Raw genomic sequence first — 13,932 nt, 5'->3', positions numbered from 1 at the left:
TCAACACTTCCCACTCCTCTCGCCCTGTCTATTCTACAGGGGGGTCCACAGCACCCTGAGTGGGGTCCTAGCCGTCCCGAACACTGGAAGAACAATAGGGCTGATGACCCAGATTGTTCTGAGGGAGGAACAGTAGGCTGATGACCCAAACTGTTCCGAGGGAGGAGCAGTAGGGCTGATGACCCAAACTGTTCCGAGGGGGAACAAGAGGGCTGATGACCCAGATTGTTCAGAGAAGGGGGCAATAGGGCTGATGACCCTGATTGCTTTGGGGAGCTTACCTTCGAACAGCCTGTCTTGAGCGCCACCTGCCGGGGTGCAGCCCCGGCTGATCCAGGGTATTCGAAGGAGAGACGGCATAGGCGACCTATTTATTTAAATATTTTATCAAAGATATAAAGAGTAATAGGATGAGGATAGCTCAGTAGGAAAATTCAGTGGAGAAAAGTGTCTGAGTAGCTTGGTTTATGCGGGAGACCAATAAAACTTCAAGACAAGAAGTTTGCACCACTTATGTAGGCTGCAGGCGTCCTTCCTTTCTCCTGAAGGAGAGGAGACACTGAGGCCTCCCCGGTTGGATCTTAGAAGCCCAGGCATAATTAGCAAGCATGGTGGGTTCCGCACTCCAGATGGAGACTCAGCCAGAATTTGAGAGAGAGAGTGACATGGGGAGACCAAGGTTCAGTGAACAAGGCCCACACTTTATTTTCCAAAGTAGTTTTTATAACTTAAGTTATGCATAAAGGATAATGGGGGAAGCCAGGCTTTCTTCCTGCACACTTATCATATGCAAAAGTTCAGGTGAATTACATCATCTTCTGGCCAGGAGGCCTGTTAACATTTTAAGAAACTTATCTTTCTCTAAAGGTGATTATTCCAAAGTCAGGCACCAGTCTCCAAAAAAGCATTGGACAAAGCTGCATTCCTATAGGGCAAAGGTGAGGTGGGCTCAGTCAAAGAAAGAATTAACTCAAGGGTCCAAGGTTACAAACATTGAGGCTACTACTTGCATTTCTATACACCCATTATATCAATCAATACACTGCCAAGGACACAATAGGTAAGGAGTATGAAGACTTAGCAGCAAACATTGGCCCAATAAGTAAAAACCTTTCGCCAATACAATTTCTAATCAATCTTTTAACTACTCAAAGGAATCTGTGTTTAGACAGTTTAGAACATCCCCCACCTCTCACAGTTGGGAGGCTCTAAACAATCACATGTGGCCGGAAAAACCTATTCAGGCAGGCTAGAGGATTTCTAAAGGAGTTTGTAGGTTGAAACACTGTCACACACAGGAACTATTAACTGGAGCTGTAAGCTAACTCTTTTTTCAGAGAGAGGTAGTGGGGGACAGACCCCATAAAGTCAGAGGTGTAGGTGAAAGCACAAAGCAGAAAGCAGGCAGACTCTGGTTTTGGGGGTAGATGCTCGAGAATTTCCAGGGGGACACCTGAGGCTTGATCCCGCCTTTGCGTATGCTGAGCCTCCTTTCTCATGACCTTTGCCACAGGTGGAGTGCCTCATGCTGGCTCCCAGCAGTGATAGAATTCTAGTTGAGCTATTCCAGATACTGAAAGATGATAATGTGGAAAGTGCTGCACTCAATATGCAATATGCAATATGCACTCAATATGCAATATGCCGGATCTGGGCACTGACTCTCCTGTCCCAACTCGGCAGGGACACTGCGATCAGAGTCAGAAACGGAGAGGAACCCTGAGGTTCCTGCCTCAACTCGAGTTGAGGCCCTCTTCCATTGCACCAAACCCTGTGGAGTCCCGAAAGGCCACTCCCAACTCCACAGTATCCCTGATTTCTCAGAGGCACCCTGAGAAGCTCCCTGAGGTCAGCGGAACAAGTCGAGGGAACCCAGGGTTTCCTGGTGCAGCCCGAGAAAGACCTCGAGAGTCCTTCTTCAATGCATCTTGAGGCCAATTCCCCTAACATAACTCGAGAGCAAAGACGAGCTCCCCCTCGCCACACGCATGGAGACCTGACTTCCCTGGCGCCACACGAGAGGCTCCTTGAGCTCCCAGTCGTACCTCGTGTAAAAATCCACTCTGGCGCCGCAGCTCGAGAAAACCTATGAGACGCCTCCGTCACTGCGAGATGAGGGCCTTCTTATCCTGGATGGCCTGGAGAGCACCCCAAGTCCTCTCTCCAAACTCCACAGGAGGCTTGACTCCCTTTAGGCCACTAAGTGGGCTCCAGGAGATACCCGTCATGACTCGAGAGGACAGCGGAGTCCTTTGCTCCCCCTTGAGACAAAGCCTGACTCCCCGGGTGAGTCTGGAATGCAACCGCGAGATCCCTGTCGCCCCTGGAGAGGAACATTAGGTCCTGGACACACGACTAGATGAGGTCTATTTTGCCCTGGAGTGACTCGAGAGCAATCCTCAGCTCTCTCTCGCAACTCGAAAGGAAGATTGGACTTCCCTGGGCCAACACAAGAGGAAGCCTGAATTCCCTGTCGTAACTCAAGAATCCTGCTGCAACTCGAGAAAAACCACGTGGTTCCCCCATCATCGCAAGAAGAGGCCCTTGCCCGCTACAGCGTCTCAAGAGAAGTCCCATGCTCCGTCTTGAAGTGCGAAACGGTACTTGGCACTGTTGATGCGACCACAAAAGTTCCCCGACACACCGGTCTCACTCGAGGGGAACACCGAGGTTCCCGGCACCACTTCACCTGAGCCCCTTCTCTCCTCCTGATTGCGACAGTAGGGTTGATTGCCCTGCTTTGTCTGGAAGGCATTCCCGACCTTCACGGCGCACCTCAGGATGAGGCCGGTCTCATGAGGAAATTCGAGACGTAGCCTTGTGGGTGGTGTCACATGCAGAAAGACCCCGATTTCTCGGCCTGCTCTTGATAAGAACCCGATGCCCAAACACCTCTTCGAAGGCAACCCTGTGGATGAAGGCACAACACGAAGGGGCAATGACACCCTCATGCATCATCTGGAAAAAACCGCAGGTTCCATATACAGCTCGTCAAGTGGCCTGTCACTCCAAGAACAACTCGTAAGGCAAGCGGAGTTCCATTCCTCCACACAAGACGAGGCCTGACTCTCCTGTCCAAACTCTGCAGGGACCCTGCGATCGGAGTCAGAAATGGAGAGGAACCCTGAGGTTCCTGCCTCAACTCGAGATGGGGCCCTCTTATTGCACCAAACCTGGTGGAGTCCCGAGAGGCCCCTCCCAACTCCACAGTATCCCTGATTTCTCAGAGACACCCTGAGAAGCTCGCAGAGGTCACCAGCACAGGTCGAGGGAACACAGGGTTTCCTGCCGCAACCCGAGAAAGACTTGGATAGTCCTTCTTCAACGCATCTTGAGCCCGATACCCCTACCATGACTCGAAAGCAATGACGCGCTCCCCCTTGACACGCGCCTGGAAACCTGACTTCCCTGGCGCCGCACGAGAGGCTCCCTGAGCTCCCAGTCGTACATAGTGTGAAAATCCAAACTGGCGCCACAGCTCGAGAAAACCCACAAGATGCCTCCGTCATAGCGAGATGAGGGACTTCTTTTCCTGCATGGCCTGCAGAGCACCCCGAGTCTTCTCTTCAAACTCCACAGGAGGCTTGACTCCCTTTAGGCCACTCAGTGGTCTCCAAGAGATACCCGTCGTTACTCGAGAGGAGGGCACAGTCCTTTGCTTCCCCTCGAGATGAGGCCTGACTCCCCGGGTGAGTCTGGAATGCAGCCCCGAGATCCTTGTCACACCTGGAGAGGAATATTATGTCCTGGACACAAGCTTAGATTAGGTCCATTTTGCCCTGCAGTGACTCAAGAGCAATTAACAGTGCTCCCCCGCAACTCGAATGGCAGACTGCACTTCCCTGGGCCAACATAAGAGGAAGCCTGAATTCCCCGTCGTAACTCGAGAATTGTGCCGCAACTCGAGAGAAACCACGTGGTTCCCCCGTCATTGCTAGATGAAGCCCTTGCCCTCTACAGTGTCTCAAGAGAAGTCCCACGTTCCGTCTTGAAGTTCGAAACGCTACTTGGCACCCTTGATGCGACCCCAAAAGTTCCCCAACATACTGGTCTCACTCAAGGGGAACACGGAGGTTCCTGTCACCACTTCTTCTGAGCCTCTTCTCCCCTCCTGATCACGACAGGAGGGTCGATTCCCCTGCTATGTCTGGAAGGGGATCCCGACCTTCCCATCGCACCTAAGGATGAGGCCGTTCTCACGAGGAAATTCGAGACAGAGCCTCGTGGGTGGTGCCACATTCTGAAGGACCCCGATTTCCCGGTCCCCTCTTGATAAGAGCCCGATGCCCAGACACCTCTTCGAAGGCAATCCTGTGGATGAAGGCACAACACGAAGGGGCACTGACACCCCCGTGCATCGTCCGGAAAAATCCACAGTTTCCACATACAGCTCGTCAAGTGGCCTGTCACCCCTTGAACAACTCGAGAGGCAAGCGAAGTTCCATTCCTCACCCCAAGAAGAGGCCTGACTCTCCTGTCCCCACTCTGCAAGGACCCTGCAATCGGAGTCAGAAATGAAGAGGAACCCTGAGATTCCTGCCTCAACTCGAGATGAGGCCCTCTTCTATTGCACCAAACCCAGTGGAGTCCCGCGAGGCCCCTCCCAACTCCACAGTATCCGTGAATTCTCAGAGGCACCATGAGAAGCTCCCTGATGTCTCCGGCATAAGTCGAGGGAACCCAGGGTTTCCTGCCGCAACCCGAGAAAGACCTCGAGAGTCCTTATTCAACGCGTCTTGAGGCCTGATTACTCTACCATGACTCGAGAACAATGACGCGCACCCCGTCGCCACACGCATGGAGAACTGACTTCCCTGGCGCCACACAAGAGGCTCCCTGAGCTCCCCGTCGTACCTCGTGAGAAACCCCACACTGGCGCCGCAGCTGGAGAAAACCCTCGAGACTCCCCCATCATCGCGAGATGAGGGCCTTCTTTTCCTGCATGGCTTGGAGAGCAATCCCGAGTCCTCTTTCCAAACTCCACACGAGTCCTGACTCCCTTTAGGCCACTCAGTGGGCTCCAAGAGGTACCCGTCGTGACTCGAGAGGAGAGCGGAGTCCTTTGCTTCCCCTCAAGACGAGGCATGACTCCCAGGGTGAATCTGGAATGCAACCTCGAGATCCGTGTCGCCCTTGGAGATGAACGTTAGGTCCTGGACACAAGCCTAGATGAGGTCTATTTTGCCCTGGAGTGACTCGAGATCAATCCCCAGCTCTCCCTCGCAACTCAAATGGAAGATTGGACTTCCCTGGGCCAAAAAAAGAGGAAGCCTGAATTCCCCGTCGTAACTCGAGAATCCCACTGCAACTCGAGAAACACCACGTGGTTACCGGGTCACTGCAAGATTAGGCCCTTGCCTGCTACAGCGTCCCAAGAGAAGTCCCACGTTCCGTCTTGAAGTGCGAAATGGTACTTGGCACCCTTGATGTGACCCCAATAGTTCCCCGACACACCAGTCTCACTCGAGGGGAACACCGGGGTTCCCGGCATCACTTCAGCTGAGCCCCTTCTCCCCTTCTGATCGCGACAGGTGTTTTGATTCCCCTGCTTTGTCTGGAAGGGGTTCTCGACCTTCCCGGCGCACCTCACGATGAGGCCAGTCTCACGAGGAAATTCGAGACGTAGTCTCATGGGTGGTGCCACATGTCGAAAAACCCCAATTTCCCGGTCCACTCTTGAGAAGAACCCGATGCCCGGACACCTCTTTGAAGGCAACCCTGTGGATGAAGGCACAACACGAAGGGGCACTGACACCCCCGTGCATTGTCCGAAAAAACCCGCAGGTTCCACATACAGCTCGACAAGTGGCCTGTCACCCCGAGAACAACTCGTAAGGCAAGCGGAGTTCCATTCCTCCACACAAGACGAGGCCTGACTCTCCTGTCCAAACTCTGCAGGGACCCTGCGATCGGAGTCAGAAATGGAGAGGAACCCTGAGGTTCCTGCCTCAACTCGAGATGAGGCCCTCTTCTGCTGGGGTCCAACCCCAGCTGATCCAGGGTATTCGAAGCGGGGATGGCGTCGGCGAGGATCAGGATGCAATAGCTTCCATTAGATATTAATTAAAGATGTAAAGAGTAATAGAATGAGGATAGCTCAGTAGGAAAATTCAGTGGAGTAAAGCGGCTGAGTAGCTTGGTTTATGCGGGAGACCAATAAAACTTCAAGACAAGAAGCTTGCACCACTTATGTAGGCTGCAGGCGTCCTTCCATTCTCCCGAAGGAGAGGAGACACTGAGGCCTCCCCGGTCGGATCTTAGAAGCCCAGGCAAAATTAGTAAGCTTGGTGGGTTCTGCGCTCCAGATGGAGACTCAGCCAGAGTGAGAGAGAGAGACATGGGGAGACCAGTATTTCGAGAAACTGATCCCAATTCTTTATTTTCCATGGTCTACTTTTATACACTGAGATGTTATGCAAAAGTCACGTGGGGTCAGCAGTCCTGACTTTTATCAATGTCAGGTGCGTCATACAAATGTATACAGAGGTCGTAGTGGTGTTACATCATCTTCTGGCCAGGGGGCCTGCTGACAATTTATGACCCTCTCCTTGTGACAGCAGTCAGTCAACCAGGACACTTATTTCTCCAGGAGTGATTATTCTTAAACAGACGCCACCCAAATAAAGTTACATTCCTATAGGGTGAGGGTATAGTGGGTTTTAGTTAAGGAAAGAATTTACTTAGCCTAAGGTCTAACATGATTTATATCAAAGGTTAATACTTATTTCTTCTATATATTCATTCATGTGTGTAAGGGCAGGGGATAAGGAGACTTAGCAACAAACATTGGCTCAACAAATGAAAAACCCTTCTCCAATACAATTTCTAATCAGCCCATTATACTTATACTAATAGTTTTCTAACTTTTCTAAGGAACCTGTTTTTAGAAGGTTTAAAGCATCTCATGCCTCTCACGGTTGGGAGGCCGTGGGCAATCACATGTGGCCGGACGAGCCTGTCAGACAGGCCAGAGAAACTTCAGAGGAGTTTGTAGGTTAGAACACTCTTGTTACGCCCAGGAGTTCTTATTAACTGTAGCTCTAGGTTAACTCCTTCTCCGAAAGAGGTGGTGGGGGACAGCCCTCTGTAAAGTCAGAGGTGTAGGTGGGAGCACAAAGTAGTAAAGCAGGCAGGCTCTGGTTATGGGGGTAGATGCTCGAGGATTTCCAGGGGTACTCCTGAGGCTCGATCCTGCCTTTGCATATGTTGAGCCTCCTTCCTCATGACCTTTGCCACGGGCAGAGTGCCTCACTCTGGCCCCAACATCTCCCCCTTTTTTATTTCTTTAAACAGCCAGATGCAGCTCAGTTGCAAGCTTCTGAATGCTCTGCAGAAGAATCCTGACAATACAAGGAAGAATGATTATGAGAAGTAGGATTAGAGCACCAATGACAGCATAACTAGGGGTATTAGACAGAATATTTTTTCCAGAAATAAAGTTAGAGAAGGTATGAAAAAAGTCATTAGCTGCTCCATCGGTGGTAAAATCCAGTCGAGAGTGTTCCAAGGTCTGTATTTGACTATGAAGTTTCCCTAAGTCCAGGCCAATATCAGAACTATTCCAAACACCTGAGATATGATTTTTAATCTTTTCCCATTCATAATCTGTCTCGTTTACCTTCAAAGATGTCACGCATATCCACCTGTAATCAGCGTGGCATGTCAAAGCCATTTTCACCTTTAAAGCCTGTAACTCAGTCCCAATATGCATAATTGCCTCTTCTAAGCTGTCTACTCTCATCTTAAATTTCCTATCTATAGCTTCCTGAGTTGCTAGAGTTAAAGAAACATTTTTAGACATGGTATCAACATATTGGGCAGTATGCACTTGTTGAGTCAATGATATTGCTACCATAGTAACAGAACTAATTGCTGCTATTAAAGCTGATATTCCTAAAATAAGTTAGCCCACAAACCGTCGCGATCGCATTAAATCCTGTAGTTGTTGTAACATGGTGAGACCATAATTGTCATACCAGTGGGAGGTCACTGTCACGGGTATCATGAGATAGGGTGGGCATCGCAACACCACAAAAGAGCAAGCATTATATTGAGGGGTCAAACAGGATGAAAGCATATATTGTTCACAAGTTACCACGTTAGGTCCACCTGAATAATTCATGCGTACATTAAGTTTGTTGGAGTCATTAGTAAAAAGGAAAACATAAGGCGAGGGTAAACAAGCTAAAACAGAATAAGTGGAATTATTTTCTGGTTGGAGTTCATGCTGCAGCAGTCCTGTCAGTCTCACCGGGATCTCGATGTTTATCTTGCCTCCCCTTCCAGCAGGCTCCTCTTTTGTGATGGAAGCAATGGGGGAACTGGATGTCTAGGGGTCTGCAACATGGCGAATCAGCCTGTCCGGGATCTAAATTGGAGAATCTGCGTCCTGTGGAAAAATACAAGCACATCCTCGACCGCTAGTTAATAATGGGGTCAGGACCCTTCCATTGTCCGGAGAGGAGGTCCTTCCATTTTACCAACAGCTTTGTATTTGTTGTTCCGGATGAATCAGCATTTAAAATATTTATTACAAAAAGAGCATGTTGCAAGGTTTGATGGGGAGAGCTATACTTAAACTCCCCTTCTTTTAATTTTTGAATTTGAAGCTTTAATGTTTGATGTGCTCTTTCCACAATGGCTTGTCCCTGGGGATTATAAGGGATGCCTGAATTGTGTTTAATTTGAAACTGTAAACAAAATTCCTGAAAAGACTTAGAAGTATAAGCAGGGGCATTATCTGTTTTCAAAGCCTTTGGCAGACCTAGATATGAAAAACAAGTAAAGAGATGTTGTATAACATCTTTAACTGCCTCTCTGGTATGAGCAGTTGCAATAATGACATGAGAAAAGGTATCTACAGTTACATGAACAAAGGACAGTTTTCCAAATGAAGAGACACGAGTTTCATCCATTTGCCAGAGTACGTTAGGTTTGAGACCGCGAGGGTTAACTCCCATAGGTAGACTATTATAAACAGTGGAGCAGTGTAGGCAAGAACACACAATTTCTCAAGCAGTCTCTCTGGGAATTTGCGATTGATATCTTAAGGCAGTAGCATATTGATGATAAAGTGAGTGAGAGGCTCTGGCCTCCTCAATCACAGTAGCCACTGTATTTCTGGTTAACAAGTCAGCCAAATCATTAAAGGCATTTAAAGGGCCGGGCAATCCGGAATGAGCCCGAATGTGTCCAATGAAAAATATTTTATTTCTTTTCCAAGTTTTTTGCTGTAAATTACTTAACAAATGTAATATGGTAGTTTTATTTTCATGCAAAACCGCAGTTTCAATGTGTGGAATCAACCTGACAATATACTGAGAATCAGAATAAAGGTTAAATTCTTCATCTGCAAACATAGCAAAAGCCTCTATGACTGCTATTATTTCAGCTCTTTGAGCTGAAGTATCCCGTGTTTCTCAAACTTTTTGGTGATTTTTAGTGACTATGGAGGCTTTACCGTTTGCTGACCCATCAGTAAAAACTATCTGAGCATTTGGAATAGGAGATTGTTTATATCTCACAGGAAAAATAACTGGATGTCTGGATATAAAATTCAGCAAAGCATGCGAAGGAAAATGATGCAGAATTTGACAATAATTTCCTACGGCAATCTGCCAGTCCTCATCAAACATTAGAAGAGCATCAAGTTGTTCTTTATTATATGGAATTACAATTTCTGCTGGTTCTTTACCAAACAATTCAATGCTCCGTTTTTCCCCTTTTAATATCAACATAGCTATCAGTCCTGGATAAGAGGCCACTATTTTTTTTAGCTTGGGCGGGGAGATGGACCCATTCTAGGGGGCCATTTTGCCATAAAACTCCTGTAGGCACAGTTGGAGTAGCTAAGCAGAGGAATTGCAGTTTGTCTGTAAATTAACTCTTTTTACATAGCTATCAGATAGGGGTGCTTCTACTTTGTCTAAAGCTTTCTGAGCTTCAGCAGTTAATTGTCTTTTAGAAGTTGGGTCAAGATTCCCACATAAAATATTAAAAAGAGGCTTTAATTCAGCAGTGGTTAATTTTAAATGAGGTCTGATCCAATTAATATCTCCTAAATTTTTTGATAATCATTTAAAGTAACAAGGTGATCTTTTCTCAATTTTAATGGGGCATGAGTTACAGTTTCTGAACTGATAACCCGTCCTAAGTAGGTTATGGGCGGATTGACTTGAATTTTCTCTGGGGCGATTTTTAAGCCTCTGTCTGTTAATGCCTGGGTCAAATCCTGGAGGACAGTTTGTAAATGAGCCCTATCAGGGTGGGCAATTAAGATGTCATCCATATAATGGATCATATAGACTTGTTCATATTTACTTCTAACATCTTCTAAAGCAGCACTAACAAACTTTTGACATAGGGTGGGGCTATTTTTCATTCCTTGAGGCAAAACCTTCCATTGAAACCGTAGATAAGGCTGTTTAAGGCTTTCTGAAGGAAGACTAAAGGCAAATCGCTTTTTATCCTCAGTATTTAAGGGAATGGTGAAAAAGCAATCTTGTAAATCAATTACAATTACATTGTGTCCCTCTGGAATGGCTACTGGGGAAGGGAGCCCAGGTTGTAGGGCCCCCATGTCCTCCATGGTGGCATTAATAGCTCTTAAATCTTGTAAAAGTCTCCATTTACCAGACTTTTTCTTAATAACAAAAATAGGAGTATTCCAGGGGCTATTGGAGGGCTCGATATGTCCCAATTCTAGTTGTTCAAAAATTAATGTTTTAGCTGCCAGAAGTTTTTCTTTAGTCAGAGGCCATTGTTCTACACACACCGGGTCATGAGATTTCCATGTAATGGGGTCGGCAGCAAAAACAATGGCCTCCATCAAAAATTTGGATACCCCAATCCAGTACAGAATTTTCGAGGAGCCAGGCAAATTGGCTCAATTATTCCTGTGTGCTGTTTACCTAAACCTTTTGAAGGATCATAGCCCATTTGTAGCATTTGAGAAGTTACTTTATCATTAGGGCTAAAAAGTAACATGCCCATCTGAGACAGCACATCCCTCCCCCACAGCGAGAAGGGCAGCGAAGGAATCACATATGCTTGGAATGTTCCACGGGTGTCCTCAAATTGCCAGTCTAAAATTTTTGCACTTTGGGCTACTGCAGGAGCTCTCCCAATGCCCACTAAGTTAGAGTTAGGGTTAGGATTGGACCAAACCCAGTGGAGCCCCAAGAGGCCCCTCCCAACTCCACAGTAACCCTGACTTCTCAGAGACACCCTGAGAAGCTCCCTGAGGTCACCAGCACAAGTCGAGGGAACCCAGGGTTTCCTGCAGCAACCCGAGAAAAATCGGGAGAGTCCTTCTTCAATGCATCTTGAGGCCCGATTCCCCTACATGACTGGAGAGCAATGACGCGCTCCCCCTCACCATGTGCATGGAGACCTGGTATCCCTGGAGCCACATGAGAGGCTCCCCGTCGTACCTCGTGAGAAACACCACACTGGCACCGCAGGTCGAGAAAATCCATGAGGCGCCCCCGTCATCGCGAGATGAGGACCTTCTTTTCCTGCTTGGCCTGGAGAGCAATCCCGAGTCCTCTCTCCAAACACCACAGGAGGCTTGACTCCCCTTAGTCCACTCAGTGGGCTCCAAGAGATAGCCGTCATGATTCGAGAGTAGAGCAGAGTCCTTTGCTTCCCCTCGAGACAAGGCCAGACTCCCTGGGTGAGTCTGGAATGAAACCTCGAGATCCCTGTCGCCCCTGGAGAGGAAAATTAGGTCCTGGACACAAGCCTAGATGAGACCTCTGTTGCCCTGCAGTGACTCGAAAGTAATCCCCAGCTTTCCCTTGCAACTGGAATGGAAGATTGGACTTCCCTGGGCCAACACAAGAGGAAGCCTGAATTTCCTATCGTAACTCGAGAATCCCGCCTCAACTCGAGAAAAACCATGTGGTTCCCCCGGCATCGCAAAATGAGGCCCTTGCCCACTACAGCGTTTCAAGAGAATTCCCACGTTCTGTCTTAAAGTGCGAAACGGTACTTGGCACCATTGATGGACCCCAAAAGTTCCCCAACATACTGGTCTCACCCGAGGGGAAAACCGAGGTTCCCGGCACCACTTCATCTGAGCCCCTTCTCCCCTCCTGATCCTGACAGGAGGGTCGATTCCCTTGCTTTGTCTGGAAGGGGTTCCTGACCGTCCCGTCGCACCTCAGGATGAGGCCGGTCTCACGAGGAAATTCGAGACGTAGCCTCGTGGGTGGTGCCACAAGCCAAAAGACCCCAATTTCCTGGTCCACTCTTGAGAGGAACCCGATGCCTGGACACCTCTTTGAAGGCAACCCTATGGATGAAGGCACAACATGAAGGGGCACTGACACCCCCATGCACCGCCCGGAAAAACCCGCAGATTCCACATACTGCTCGACAAGTGGCCTGTCACCCAGTGAATAACTCGAGATGCAAATGGAGTTCCATTCCTCCACACAAGAGGAGGCCTGACTCTCCTCTCCCAACTCTGCAGGGAACCTGTGATCGGAGTCAGAAATGGAGAGGAACATAGAGGTTCCTGCCTCAACTCGAGATGAGGCCCTCTTCCATTGCACCAAACCCAGTGGAGTCCTGAGAGGCCCCTCCCAACTCCACAGTATCCCTGACTTCTCAGAGGCGCCCTGAGAAGCTCTTTGAGGTCACCGGCACAAGTCGAGGTAACCCAGAGTTTTTTGCTGCAAACCGAGAATGACCTCGAGAGTCCTTTTCAATGCGTCTTGAGGCCCGATACCCCTACCATGAATAGAGAGCAATGACGAGCTCCCCCTCGCAACGCGCATGGAGATCTGACTTCCCTGGCACCACACGAGAGGCTCCCTGAGCTCCCTGTCGTACCTCGTGAGAAACACCACACTGGTGACACAGCTTGAGAAAACCCACGAGACGCCCCCGTCATCGCGAGTTGAGGGCCTTCTTTTCCTGCATGGCCTGGAGAGCAATCCCGAGTCCTCGCTCCAAACTCCACAGGAGGCTTGACTCCATTTAGACCACTCAGTGTGCTCCAAGAGTTACTCGACGCGAATGGAGAGGAGAGTGGAGTCCTTTGTTTCCCCTCAAGATGAGGCCTAACTCCCCGGGTGAGTCTGGAATGCAACCCCTAGATCCCTGTCGCCCCTGGAGAGGAACATTAGGTCCTGGACACAAGCCTAGGTGAGGTGCATTTTGCCCTGCAGTGACTGGAGAGGAATCTGCAGCTCTCCCTCACAACTCGAATGGAAGATTGGACTTCCCTAGGCCAACACATGAGGAAACCTGAATTCTCCATCGTAACCGGGGAATCCCACTGCAACTGGAGAAAAAACACGTGGTTCCCCCGTCATTGCAAGATTGCCGGTGCCTGCCAGCAAAGTTGACCAGGTCCCAAGAATGTGCACGGTGGGGCTGAGAAAAGAAACTAAAGCAAGAGAAATCTACAACAAAGATGGGGTCGAGAGGCTCAGACACGTCTCCACGAAGGGACGCAGTCTGACACCAACTTTATTCAGCATCTCATATTTATACAGAAGAGCGTGAGAAAGACAAGACAGTTAACATTTTCTTTGTTTGACCCACACATCTTAGAAACAGTCACAAGAAATCTTGAGAGCATGGGAATGGCACCCTGTTATTATTTCTTACACCAGATAACATTTCTCTGTGCGTGAGAAGTTTGCACAGAACTCCAGGTGCCTGCAGTAAATAAGCGCCTAATCTCTGGGGTGGCGGTTCAGAGAGCTATGTTTTAAAGCAAACCCTCAAGGACTGAGGCAGCTCCCAGAGCTGTGTCCTTTGGACAAAGGACCCCGTTCTCATGGGCAGCTTCCTGCATCTCCCCCTTTCTTTTTATATAGGTGCACACTTATGTTCCTTCAACCACAGACCATTTCCATAGATGGAAGCCTTTATCATCCATAGATCATCCATCAGTTTTTTAATTAAACAAGGTGCAAG

This window comes from Bubalus kerabau, chromosome 3, assembly GCF_029407905.1.
Source record: "Bubalus kerabau isolate K-KA32 ecotype Philippines breed swamp buffalo chromosome 3, PCC_UOA_SB_1v2, whole genome shotgun sequence".
NCBI lineage: Eukaryota > Metazoa > Chordata > Mammalia > Artiodactyla > Bovidae > Bubalus > Bubalus kerabau.
The sequence above is the reverse complement of the archived record's forward strand: the minus strand, read 5'-3'. Positions refer to the sequence as shown.